A 12739-nucleotide genomic window follows, 5' to 3' on the forward strand; every position below is an offset into this window, starting at 1 on the left:
ATAAATTCTTTAATTAAAAAAAAGACAAGAAACACAAAGCAGAGTTCTGGTCAGTTCTGTGACCATTATGGCACGAGAGTGGAATGATTCAGCTTACAAGCTTCCCTTTTATCACAATATCTTGGAGCAGAGAACCAGGGAATTTCCTTATGAGTCAGTGTGAGATTCTGACAAATTTATACATGAAGCAAAACAATTGTACTTAGGTTCTTTCATAACAATAAAAGGAAACACTCAGAATTACACTTTGGCTCTGCAGAATATTCCATATACATATATTCAATGCATGCTCCATGAAAAACAAAATCAAATAAGATACAGAAATGGAGAAACTAAATAAAGTCTCCCTACCACTCATTCCTATTATTGTTATGCATTATTCCAGTTTAGGGTACTGGTGTATCTACATACATACAAACACACACACACACACACACTTGAAATATATAGTATTCTAACTATATCATTCTGAAATGTGTGCTTTTCAAGTCCTTTTCTATTCACTGCATAATACTTCATCTGACTAAACATTCATTTGGTGGTATTTTTTTATTTCATTGCCATTTTCTTCCTTTAAGTTTAATTTTTATGACTCATGAACGTAGTATTTGTATGCACGTTTTAATAATTCAGATTGTACAGAGGTATCAGAACAAAAAGCAAAAAAAAAAAATTCCACCACCCACCCCCACCACTTCCACCTATTCCCAAGAGGTTTTATTATCTGTTTCTTCTTCTAGGTTTTCCCATTGAATATATATATATATATATATATATACTGTATATCACTACCAAAAAAAACCCTAGAAATATCTGTGTTGACATGGTGGCTCATACCTATTTCAGCTACTAGGGAGGCAGAAATCAGGAGGAAATCAGAATCAAGGCTAGCCTAGACAAGTCGTAAAATCTCATGTCAATCAATAAGCCAAGAATGGTGGTCTGACCATGGAGTTCCAGTACGTAGGGGATGAAGGGTAAGATGATCTGATCTGAGGTTGGTTCCAGCCCAAAATGCTAGACACTACCAAAAAGTAACTGAAGCAAAAAGAGGACTGGGAACACAGTTAAGAGTCGTGGAATGGCTGCCTAGCAAGTGGAAGTAGAAGGGGCCTGTCATCAAACCCTAGTACCTCAAAAAGAGAGAGAGAAAGGGGAGGAGGGGAGAGGCAGAAAAGAAAAGAAAAATATCTGGATAAAATTAGTAAGCTCAACATAAAATGAAATGTGGCATTTGGTTACAAACCATCTCAGCCCGCTGTTAATAATGAGTTATCTGCTGTGGTAACAATGTGGTGGCTAAAAATATTTTAACTATACAAATATCATGGATTAGTAATAACTTGGATTTAGATACAGATGGACACATCCCCACTCCCAGGGGATGGAATGCTTCAGTTCCCATCACAGTATTTACATAGCCAATCAACTCTGCAACTGAACAGATCACTTAACCTCCCCATGCCCTTGTTTATCAGCTCCTAGAGCAGAATAACTGTCTGACAGATCTAAAAGTAGATTAAAACAAATCATGCATGTAAAAGCAACTTGCAAACCACAGTGGTGTTTTGGCTTTAGCCACCTCTGGTCATTTCTTTTTATCTTTTTCTTTTTTTTTTTTGCCAGTCCTGGGCTTGAGCTCAGGGCCTGAGCACTGTCCTTGGACTTTCTCAAGGCTAGAGCTCTACCACTTGAGCTTTTTTTAGCACCACTTCCAGCTTTTTGTCTATGTATGTGGTATGGAGGAATCGAACCCAGGCCTCCGTGCATGCTAGGCAAACACTCTACCACTAAGCCAAGCTCCCGGCCCCACCTCTGGTCATTTCTAGAGGCTGGTGCTAAGTAAACAGTCCAAAGAAGCTGAGATGCCAACTCAGGAATTCTCGTCTGGCCCTGCCTATCTTTCAGGTTTCAGCCCCTAAGACATCTGGTAGAATGGAGCAGACTACAGTTAGGTTAATTTTCTCAGTATCCCTAAAATGAGAGTTCTTAATATAATAGCTAGAGAAATGGATGCCTGATATTATTAACAACAGAGATGGAAACATTACTTCCTTGGCCTGGAAGATGATTAAAGTGCCTGACACAGGGCCAGGGTTGCCATGGGAGAAGCCTGGAGATGTAGGAAACAGATATCTAAAAGTCTTTGAGGCAGTGCCTGGAATGAGATCTTAGGAAAAATTAGCCTAAAGAGGGAGAGAGTGGCTCCTGGTTACAGTTAGAATGTCATTTTCCTTCATCTGTGTGTGTGTGTGTGTGTGTGTGTGTGTGTGTGTGTGTGTGTGTGTAGGTGTGTGTGTGAGAGAGAGAGCAAGAGAGATAGAGACAGAGAGACAGAGACAGAGACAGAGACAGAGACAGAGAGACAGAGACAGAGAGACAGAGACAGAGAGAGTATAGTGGGACTTGAACTCAAAGCTTCATGTTCTCATGAGTTCAAAGCTGACTTTTGGTTCCAAGCTGACACTATCACCTGATTCACATATCTATTGTTAGCCACAGTAAGCTTAAAATATGATAATCTTAACTGCATGACAATATATATTGTATAGATAGATAGATAGATAGATAGATAGATAGATAGATAGATGGTAAAGTTCTGGTGCACTTTGTGGAATAAACAGGTTAACCACTTTGATAAAATCGACTTCTTGAGGAGGATGCTTTCTTTTTTTTCATTTTTTATGTGTTTTTTATTGTAATTAATAGAAGGGTTACATTATATTCACCAGATAGAAGGTGCATTACTTCACAAACTGATACCCTTTTTCATGTCCTGGTCCCCGTTTCCCTCCCTCCACCTCCACCCCCGCCCCTCATCTTGTTTTCTCCCCTTCATGATGCTTTCTTTAAGGAGAAAATTAGACAACTCAATTGGTGAGGAAGGAAGGCAGTAGTAGGCAGATAAAGCGCAGTCAATCTGGAGACTTAAGAGAACCTTTGGCAGGTTCCAAAGGAGAGACTGACAAGAAAAGCTACAAGACACTGGAATGTTGTGTAAAGCAATAAGGAACTAGCTCAGAAGCAAAAACAATAGGTGGGGCTTGTTGCTTCCTGTAGGTGGGGTGGGACAGACTAGAGGACCAGAAATGACAGCTCCTGAGTATGTCGATGTGATGGTCACACTTAAAATTGCATTTCTCAGCAGAAACAGCCTGGGTCTCCTCAAGAAGGTGTGCTTGAGAAATTAGGACAAGTGGTATTTAGGTGTTAGGGAACTATGAATTTGGTATCCATGAGAGGAAAAGTGGGGAAGGGGACAGCAGTGCCAGGCATATTATCTGGTTTCAATAATCACAACCAAAGGATACTAGTTATTACCACCATTTTACATAGGACAGAGATGAAAGCTTACCATTCATCCAAGTTCCATAGGCATCAATGCTTCAGCCAGTAGATAGAGCTACTACTGGGTGCTGAATACCTTACTGAAGTGAAAGGCATACAGTAGTGAACACAGAAAGACAGCCCCCTGCTCTCAAGCAGCTTAGATACTGATGGTTGGGGGCAGCCATTAGTAAAATAATGCAAGTAACAAAGAGATCTGCGTGCTGGTAATCAACTACTCATCTGGATTTGAAATGTACCATGGGTGCCATGAGAAGAGCAGCAGACCAGCCACCTGGAATCAAACACATAAAGGAACTGTTAAGGAGAACATTCCAAACAAGTGAATTTCATGTGAAAAGACCTACTGCAGGAGACCTCACCCCCAAACCAACAAGGGTATTATGGCTACAGGTCAGAGGACAGAGGCAGTCCCTGAGCTGAGGGTACAAGGGTGGGGAAGATAAAGAAGACACAATCACTTCTGCTTTGAAAGCTCCAATGTAATTTTAACAGAAGCCATTAAGGGTCTTAGACAGCCAGAAGCAGAGTATTCTGGGAGACTGGAGACCCAGGCTACATTCCACCTAAGTGGAGACAGTTGAGTGATGTAAATATCATTTACATAATATTTTGAGAAGCAAGGACTAAGAGAAGCAAGAGTACAGAGCCTGAATCTGGGAGCATCTGCACTAGGAAGGGGCCCAGCAACACAGCACTGAGGTAGCCCCACCACTATTTACAGACCAGCACACCATAGTCCTGGAATCAGATCCAGCCATCACATGTTTTTGTCACAGTCTGCAAAGTAAGAATGGTCTGTACACGTTTTTGGTTTGTTTTTTTTTTTTGGTTAGAAAGAAACTAGTATTTTATGACAAGTGAAAAATACATGAGATTCAGATCCTAGTTTCTTTATAGATTTTATTGGAGCAAAGACATATCTCACTGGCTTATTGTTAGCTGTTTCCATGCTACAATGTCAGAGAACTGTCAGTGACACCCAGGTACCACCACAAAGCCGAAATGATTATCTGGCCTTTCATGAAAAAAGCTTGCCAATCCTAGGACTACATAGTGTAGAAACCAAACCATGTGATCAGGAAACCAAACTTCCAGGGTAGCAAATATATAGCAATGCACTTGGGGGATAAAAAACAACCCAAACAATTTGTAAAAAAATAATGATAGGACTCTAGGTTTTGAAAGATTAAAACACAGGACACTAAACCAAGATTAAAGGTAGTAGGAATAAAATTCAGCAAGCTTTCTGCCCTCTGTTGTAACAGTCAGTATGCAGTGAGTGCAGCTGGCTACCTGAGATTTTTGTCTGTTAGGAGATGGATGGAAATTTATGAAAGACTAAAATTCAATGGTGAATAAAGGACATACTGTTTTGGGCTTTCACTTTAAAAAATGAGTCTCTGGCCAGCCATACCCCTGAGCATGCCCAGTCTCATCTGATCTTGGGAAAGCTGCTAGGCACAGTGACCACCATTAATTCCAGTTACTAAGAAGACCAAGAACAGAGTATCAGTTGAGCCCATCCGTTCAAAGTGAACCTGGACAACATAGAGTAAGAGCCCAGATTGGAAAATAAAATAAAATTGACATAGATAGCAACAATCTGAATTTAATTGAAGGGAAAAAAAAACCTCCCTACAAAGATTTAGAATTAATGGTTTGCACACAGGATTATTAGGGGGCAAGATGACATCTAAGTTTCTCTTTAGCTCCAAATGGCAGGTTTAATAACTGAGATATGTCAGGCATTCAATACTAACTATTAAAGAAAATAAGGAAGGAAGAAAGAGAGAAAGGGAGGAAGCAACAAGGCAGAGGAGGAAAGAAGAGAGAAGAGGAAGAGAGAAGGAATGAGGAAGTAGAGACAGAGTGATGTGAGAGATGGCACAGAACCCATAAGGGCTGGGATTCCGGCTGAAAAGGAGTGAGCTAGATGCAGAAAATTATGTTGAACACCTCCGCAGGAAAATAGGCACACCAGGAAACAAAGACCTTTACAATTCTTGCTAACCTTTGCTCCAGCTCTAAGGTAACTTGGCTTCTCCTGTCACTCGCTCCTTGAAGAAGACCTGCAGGGCAACAGGAAAGGGATACATCCCCAGGAGAGTTAAGATATCAACTTTCCAGGAATGGAGGGAGGAAGGGTGAGCAAAGGCCGTCATTATATTCAATGTAGATTATATTAAAAAATGAACTGTGTAACTTGAGGGTGGGGATTGGGGGGGGAGGAATAAAGGAGAAGAAAAAAAGTGACATTGACCAAGAAGACTGTACTCAAAATCTGACTTATGAAATTGCAACCCCTTTGGACAACATCAACCTTAGTAGTCATTTAGTCAGTGGTTTTCACAGATACAAAACTGACCTAGGACTTGCCCCAGGTACCATGGGCATCCTGCCTACAAGATCAATATAACAGGGATCACATTCAGAGACCCTTGAAAACACCGGGCCTGAAGTGCTGCGAAGTCCAGAAAGAACAAAGTGTCTTCCACATGCAGTTCCTCCCCACTCAGCAAAGAGTCAGCCATTATCAGACTTGCAGAATTTATACTTATTGCCAGGAAAACAAGAACTCAGTAAAACCCAAAGATCCAAGTCCCAGGAAACCCCTTTAGCCCCAAGGAAACCGGGCTGGACACCTGCCAGGGAGGTTCCATTGTCTGTACAAAGGGCCTCTTATCCCCAGGTCTCAGTGGAGCCTGGTCCAGAGTTTCTGCTACTTCAAGCCTTCTACTCAGAAGATTCAGAGTGACTCTCTGGGTGTCTGTCTCCACAAGGGTGTAGACAGCAAGGGCTGCAGGTAAGGGTATCTCTAGGGACAGGGTTAGGATAGGGGAGAACAAGGGACAAAGGTGAAAGGGTTTCCAAGAAACATCCCCAGTAGGGCTTTAATTCTAAGATCCAGGACTCCTAGCGCTATCCCAGTTGCCTGTGGATACATTCAACAGTACCTGGTACCAGGAAAACACATTAGCACTGACAATGCATAGAGATATGGGGAGTCTACTAAAGGGGAGGCTGCCTTAAGACCTATTTGTAAGTGAGCAGAATGTAAGTCATTATATTGTAAATGACAGTGAGGACAGTACATCTTTGTTCCTCAGCATAAAATAGTTATAATGACAGTAGTTTATGTCTAACTACCACCTGCTACCATGATCATGAAGCAAAATTGTGTTATGTAAATCACACACCAAGATCTTTGTGATTAGAAGCAGTAGTTTTGACTCAGTCCCTTGGGTTCCTGTAGTCACGTTAAAGCCATTAAAGCTAATTGTAGGTTTGGTTTGGTTTCAGTCTGAGCTTTAAGAAAAAAAAAATTGCTTTTCAGGGGCCAGGAGTGAGCCTAGTGGTAGGTAGAGTGCTCACCTAGCATGCACGAAACCCTGAGTTCAATTCCTCAGTACCACATACTCAGGAAAAGCCAAAAGTTGTACTATGGCTCAAGTGGCAGAGCAATAGCCTTGAGCAAAAAGTCCAAGGACAGTGTCCAGGCTGTGTTCAAGGCCCAGGACTGCTTTTCTTCAGGGAACAGAAGCAGATGAACTTGTTACATTTGATTCTTGGAGGACCAACATGAAGATACTTTTTTTTGAAAAAAAAAAAGTTAATACTACCATTCTTTTACAGAGGAATTCTAGGAAAAGCTCAAAGCACTTGGCAGATCTTAATCTAATTAAATTTCACAATAACTTCTGGGGTGCATGTACACAAAGGGCTTCATTGTTTACACGCTATAAGAGAGTCACTTGGGCAGTTGCTTCTTTGTTCTGCCTTAATTTGTAAAGGTTACAATGTTCTTTGAAATAGGTCTAGTATAAATATTAACTATTAGTGAATCAACCATCACCATTTAGAGGCACACTGATCTCACTACTCAAAATTTCTTAGGGAAACCCTAATACACCATGGAAAGATATTTATATTAGAGAAGAATTTAAAGTAATGAATGAATGCTCTGTAAGTCATTTTCATATGTGAATCTATGAGTATTTTCAGGGTTGCACAGCTTAGGATAGAAATGGTAACAGTCATATCATGTCTACATCTTAATGATTCACAGTGTGTCATGAATAAAACAGACAAGCATCAGCCATCCTACATGTTGGATGCTTAACAACCATCATTGCTCATACTTGGCTTTGTAGTTTCATTCAGGAGGCATAGTCTGTAATAACTCCTTGTAGTAAAGTTGACAAGGAAATGCTTGATGCTTACAATGTCTCTATGAAAGAGAGAAAACAAATATTATTTTCCATTTCTGCTTACAGACAAAAACAGATCAAGAAAATGTGGTATAAATTCACAATGGAATTTTACTTATCCATTAAAAAGAATAATATTGTACCATTTATAAGGAAATGGAAAGACCAACAACAAAACTATATTAAGTAAAGTCAGTCAGTGACAGACAAAGATTTTATGGTTTCTCTCATTTGTGGTAGCTAGAATTTGCCTATCAATCTATAAGAAAACAATTGGTTACAAATGTATTAACTTAAATATGATAGTAGACTCAAATAATGTAATAAAACTCAAGTAATGTAATTCCTTAGAAAAACAATGCCAAAGTCAAACAAAATAAATGCTAAGAAATGTGAACTTGCAAGGAAGGGCAAGGGTAGAGGAGTAGACGAATAAAGGGGAAAATGCAGAAGTCACTGTATATACCACAAAATTAAGGAAAGTAAGGGAAGGGGTGAGTCAAGGGGTAAGAATGTAGAAAGGGGTTACACTGACCAAGATGCATGACAACTCCTTTGTACAAACTAGAATGTTTGCCTAACATGCACGAACACCCAGATTCGATTCTGCCACTCCCAGACTTAAGAGTTCCAGAGTTGTATGCTATTCTCCTCACCTTCCTCTCATTTAGAACCTGATACAATCATAGAAATAGAAAGTAATGTTTAAGGGCCCGGGAGTTTGGCCTAGCGGTTAAAGTGCTTGCCTAGCATGCACAAAGACCCGGGTTCGATTCCTCGGTATCCCACATACACAACCAAGCCGGAAGTGGCAGAGACGAGACTGCAACAAGCGACAGAGAGCGAAAGCAAGCAAGCGGAGCGGGGCCGGAGCGAGCGGGGCCGGAGCGAGCGGGGCCGGAGCGAGCGGGGCCGGAGCGAGCGGGGCCGGAGCGAGCGGGGCCAGAAAGAGAAGGGGGCCAAAAAAAAAAAAAAAAAAAAAAAGAAAGTAATGTTTAAAAACAAAAGGGAACAAATGATCTTTTTTTTTTTTTAAAAAAAAAAGGAACAATGAGCTCGATTAAGTATAGGCTAGTTTGCTTGACAGGATATCTGGGCTCTTGTAAGTCCTTGGGCATGTCAAGCAAGCACTCTACCACTAGGCTACACTCTCAGCTCCTATCCTTTATCTCCTACCTCACCTAGAAGGGGGCTTTTTTGTGTGTGGGGGGGGGGTATGGGGCTTGAACTCAGCCTGGGGACTGTCCCTGAGCTCTTTAGCTCAAAGCTACCAGCCTTACCCCTGGTGCTGGGCATTGTCCCTGAGCTCTTTCAGCACAAGACTACCACCTTACCCTTGAGCCCCACTTCCCGTTTTCTTGAGGTTAATTGGAGATAAGAGTCTCAGGTTCCTTTGTGCTCAGGCTGGCTTTGAACCTTAGATCTCAGCCTCCAGAGTAGCTAGGATTACAGGTATAAGCCACCACACCTAGCAGAAGGGGGCTTTCTTATCCTTGGAAATCCCGCATTTATTCTGGGTCCTTCCTATTTCTTCCCTGGGCTAAACTGAAACAGTCTACTCATGGGATAGGGAGTATTTCATGGAAGCATAGCTGTGCATAACATCATGAACCCTTAACAGCTCTTATACCTTCTGAAAAGGGTAAGGGAGCACATTCCAAGATGCCATTTGGGAACCTGTACAGCCACATGCCCTGAAAAAAGAGATAAGCAATTACAGTTATAACAGGGAACACATGTCATTTGTATCTGTCAACTTCAATTACAAAAACTTTTTTCCCATTTGTTTCCAAGAAGAAAATGCACAGGATGATACCAAGGTCATATGGTATTAGCAAATATTATTTTTACTTATTTATTTTTATTTTTTTGCCAGTCCTGGGACTTGAACTCAGGGCCCAGGCACTATCTCAAGATTAGGGCTCTACCACTTGAGCCACAGTACCACTTCTGACTTTTTATGTATTTGTGGTACCAAGGAATCGAACCCAGGCCTTCATGCATGCCAGGCAAGCACTCTACCATTAGACTATACTCCTGGCCCAGCAAATACTATATATATGAAACAAGGGTTTGTTTCTCTTTCGTATTCTTGCTGGGGTCTAAGTTGCCTTTTTCTAGAGATCATCCTATTTGAGCAATGAAAGAAACAGAGTATAGAAATGATTGGATTTGAGCTCTGAAAGGATTTACAATCTGAATTCCTGCTGTGTTTAGTAGCTGCAAAACCCTGGCCAAGATACTTCACTACTGTGAAACTCTGTGTATGTCTTCATCTACATAACTAGCTGACTTTGAGTGAGCGAGGAAGTGAAGTTTTATGTGATTCATGTGTAGAATGCTCTTTATTCTTTTTTTTTTTGCCAGTCCTGGGCTTGAGCTCAGGGCCTGAGCACTGTCCTTGGACTTTCTCAAGGCTAGAGCTCTACCACTTGAGCCTCAGCACCACTTCCGGCTTTTTTGTATGTATGTGGTACCGAGGAATCGAACCCGGGTCTTCATGCACGCTAGGCAAGCACTTTAACCACTAGGCCAGACTCCCAGCCCCAGCTCTTTATTCTTTACTGCAACCCTGTGAAGTAGGTACAGTTACCATCTCCCAAGAAAACAAGGGCAAAGAGGTTACGAGAAACTCCTATGATGGTGAATGGTAAAGCCAGCATTCAAGCACTGACTCCATGACACATGTTGTTAATCACCACATTCTTCCCAGTGGTATCACAGGGACTTAATGAGCTAATGTAGGTCCCCTACACAATGCTTGGCACATAAACAAGCCTCAGTAAATGTTAGCTGTGGTATAATGTTTAGCTTTGTTTCCTTCCCCCCAACAAAAAAAGATAGCTGGACCAGAACATGGCCTTTGTTTGGGATAGGGTATTTTTATGTCTTAGTTAACTGCCCCAAGGTATGTGCCTTTCAATTGAACCAGCAGGCCTCAATTACCTAAACAAAAGTCACCTGGTTGAGAGATGGGCTAAATGGCTGGTGACATTTTCTGTCCAGCAGAAAAAGTTCGTCAGAGTGTAAAGAAGTAGGAAGTCTCATAAAAGAATGTATACTGAGTGATCGCTAGCAGAATTACAGGCAGTGCTGAGATTATAACCAGGGTCGTGATTCAGAAGTTCAATTGTCTATTTTATAAACTCCAAACAGAGAAATAAAATCACAATTGGTGGTTACATTCTGAGACTACTGGCAGAAGTTCATTGATAAAAATTGTGTCATGAGTTCAAGGGCAGACCTAGGAACAAGAGCCCATATGATTGATGCTTAAAAGAAGACAATGAAGCGTAGAGAAAAAGTAAAGAGGAGCCGGGCGTGGTGGCTCACGCCTGTAATCCTAGCTATTCAAGAGGTTGAGTCTGAGGATTGAAGTTCAAAGTCAGCATTGGCACTAAAGATCAGAGAGACTCTTATCTCCAATTAATCACTAGAAAATGAGAAGTGAGGCAGAGGCTCCTAGAGTAGGGCAGTAGCCTTGAGCTGAAGAGCTCAGGGACAATGCCTGGGCCCAGGGGTAGAGCAGTAGTAGCCTTGAGTTGAGCTCAGGGACAGTGCCTAAGCCCAGAGTTTCAAGCCCCATGACCCACCAAAAAAAAAAAAAAAAAAAAGAAGAAACAAAGATTGACAGTGTCTTATCTATATATAGTTGTGTACAATATTACTCCAGAACTTGTCATCCTAAAACAAGAAAAATTGTATTATCTCATACAGCCTCTGTCCTTTTTAAATGGCTCACCTGGGTAGTTGTGGCCCAACACCCCTCCTGAGCTTTCAGTCAACACTGCCTGCATGAATTCATCTGCATGCTTCCCTAGAGATGAAGGGGTCCACTTGCAGTGGTTCGAGAGCATGGCTGTGGACTCAGCTTCTCCTCCCACAGACCTTTTCGTGAGGCTGTTTGAGATCTTCATGCTGTGGTAGTGCTCCCCTAAGAGTAAGAAGGAGGCAGCCGCATTGTCTTTTATGACCTAGTCATGTAAGTCACAGTCACTTCTGCCATATTCCATTCATTATGGGTCACGTGCTATTATTCAGTGCTGCCCACACTCCATAGGAAGAGGATTAAGCTTTGTTTCTGAAGAGTGAAGTGATCTGTGTCGGTGTCTTTGAATCACCACCCAGAGTTTTTGTTGTCTTGTCATCACTCATTCCAGTGGGACCCAGTGAGACAAAAGCAGAGAAACAAACTGGAATGCAGAATACTGGACCTTTTCCACAAAGCTTGATGCAAAAGTACCCAAAACAACTCAGGATCTTCACTGTCCCGGGAAACATCCATTGCCTTTCTGCCTTAAATGGAATCTTATTTGAAGAAAGCATAGTAAAGGAGTACGATGACACTTAGAAGTATCTGCCTTATTTGTTTATATTTCTACAAATTCAGGCACTATAAAAAACAACCTACTCCCCAACTAGATGCATTACGATGGCTGGATTTAGGAAAGCAATCCTGAGTAAACTCCTGCATCAGTCCATCAAGGCCAGTGTCTTGGTTAGTGAAATTTGCCTCAGTAGCATTCCCTTAGGATGCACCGAGTCTCTGGTGCAGGTTTCTTAATCGGTGGCCCCAATTCTGTAGGAGTATTGATCCAAAAGTAGTTGATGCTCTTGTATTTGAAACATACAGTATTCTGAGGTGTCATCTAACTCTCCAGAGGAAAATGTTGTTTTATGTCACTTAACTGTATATTTTTGTGACATGCAATTTGGTAAACTTGTGGACAGCTGCAAAAATACAATATCAATGGGATAAATAGGAGGTTGAGTTTTGAAATGAATTATCCTGACAGTATTGCTTTAATCCTGAGTCTCAGGCCCACTTGAGAATATGACGAAAGCTAAGAAAAATAAGAGAATTTTGTATTTACATTTAAGGTCTACAGAGACTCCTAAATTCCACACATTAAAAAAAAAAACTAATTCAGATTAAAAAATTATAAGACTAAGACATCAAACTTCAGGAGGGAATAATTGCTTGACTTATTGTTATTATGTTTTGTCATTAAAATGTAGGCTTATTTTTGCTGGTAGTATGGTTGCTGGTTGCTGCTTGTACTCTTGCTTGGCTATTGTGCTCATAGCTCCATTTCCCGGCGTATTGGTTAACTGGAGGTTAAGAGTCTCATGGACTTTTCTGCCTGGGCAGACTTCTAACCGTGATCCTCAGGTCTCAG

Source organism: Megascapheus bottae, chromosome 25 (genome assembly GCF_031878675.1).
Source record: "Megascapheus bottae isolate mThoBot1 chromosome 25, mThoBot2.hap1, whole genome shotgun sequence".
Lineage (NCBI taxonomy): Eukaryota > Metazoa > Chordata > Mammalia > Rodentia > Geomyidae > Megascapheus > Megascapheus bottae.